A 2063-nucleotide genomic window follows, 5' to 3' on the forward strand; every position below is an offset into this window, starting at 1 on the left:
AAATTAGATATTCGAGAGGAACCCAATTAGGCAAATAAATTAAGAAAATAACAAAAACTGAAGAACAAAGTTTTTTTTTTTTTTTTTTTGCCCGTTTTGTTAAATTTTACCATCAAAGGGCAGTTTCCAAATAAAATAGGTCTACAAAGAAATTTTTAAATTAAATACGATGTACTTAATTGTTGTGAGTAAAATGACCTAACCCTAACCAATAAAGTCCAACACAAAAACCCATGATAAATAGAAGAGTAACGATATTTTCCCAATGAAGGTTTGACCCAAAGACACTTCCCACTTGAAAAGTTTCAAACACCATTTTTTCTATAATAAAGCATCTCTTGGTGAAGTCTTGCCTAACAATGGTAAAGCTATGAAAAAGTATGATACTCTTTACTATTGAGTTTCAATTTTATAAAATTGCTTATTAAAAAAAAAAAATCCTAAATCTTTTTCTTTAAAATCCTAATTCACTAATTCTTTCTACAAAAACATCTCTCTCACCCACCGCGTAGGGCATCTCTAACCCACGCTATCTTGATGTAAAGAGGCCAAAATAGCATAAATGTTGCTCCAATGTAGCGCTATTCGCTGCACCAAATTGGCGTGGTACTATTCATTTAGTAAAAAAAAAAAATTTTGTATTTGAATTTAAGTTAATATGATTATTATTTATATAATAAGTTCTTAATAATGATATAATTCAAAAAATGATGAAAAATTAAAAACAAACTTTATTCAATGCAAATATTAAACTACAATAACTCAAAATAAAATTAACACTAATTTAAAAACACTAAAATTAAAAAAATACAACATAAACTAAAATAACAAATTAGTATCTGGTAGATTAGTTTCGGATCCTGTAAGATCATCAAATATTGAAAAAACAGACGCTCACGATGCTCTTCGAAATGCATTAATTGATCATTGTGGGAAGAACATACTAATTTAGCAAATTAAGTTACTATATATGGATTTTACTTTTGTTTGTTGTTTTTTTTTTTTTTTTTTTTGGTATCATTTTATATTATATGTAATGTTTTTTTTTAATATTAAATGTAATGTTTATTTGATTAAATAAATGCTTAATTTTATTAAATTAGTATAATTTTCAAAGTGATTATTATTTAATAAAAATATCATTCCTAATATTTAATTAATGTATAAAAAATAATGAGTGAAATAGATTAATTATTGGTTATTACAATTAAAAAAAAAAGAGACAATATTCTAAGGAATATTCTTTTTAGTGTAATATTTGGTGCAGTGGGTTGGACATCAATAGTGTTTTACACCAAAAATCACACCAATTTGGTGTAAAACTTGCACCAGTTTGGTGCAATGGGTTGGAGATGGTCTAACTGACGCCACCACACCCTCATGTTCATGGCAAGCCAATAGCAAGGCCACCAACGACACCAAAATTGCTCATGACCCTAGTTGTCAGTGCTGGCAGCCTTGCTCTAGAAGCCGGTCAGACAGCCAAGGCGTGGTTTGGCCGTGCGTGGCCAGGCCAGATCTAGTCTAGAAACGCACATGGTTAGGCCATCTTTGCAAGAGACAACTTGACCTTCGAATCGCATACGTCCTTTGCCTCTTTCTCCTTCACATCTGTTTGTTCGTTGCCAAGATAAAGGGTTTATTTTTGTATTTATTTTCATGGATTTTATGGGTTTGTTTTTGTATCTTTTTGTCTATTGTTTTGTTTATTATGAATTTATGTTCATGGAGTTGAGGTGGAGGAAAAAAATTGTTTTTGTTTTTGTATTATATTGATTAAAAACCCTAATTTTTTTTTTTCAAATTTTGAATAAATAATGAATTATGTCTATAATTATTCAAAGAAATGTGAATATGTATGGAAGCTAGTGTTAATGATTTATCTTAACACTATTTTACCCTTAACTAAAAAGAAGATGGGGGCTAATGACGAAAAATGTGGGGGCTAAAACTCATTTCTCTATTGAAAATAAGTCAAACTGGTGGTTTCGGCCGCCTAAGGCCCAAGCTCGAGAAGTTAGGGAAGGACGCTTGAAACCATTTATATAGGATAACTAAATGTT

This window comes from Pistacia vera, unplaced genomic scaffold (genome assembly GCF_008641045.1).
Source record: "Pistacia vera cultivar Batoury unplaced genomic scaffold, PisVer_v2 Contig664, whole genome shotgun sequence".
NCBI classification, from domain to species: domain Eukaryota; kingdom Viridiplantae; phylum Streptophyta; class Magnoliopsida; order Sapindales; family Anacardiaceae; genus Pistacia; species Pistacia vera.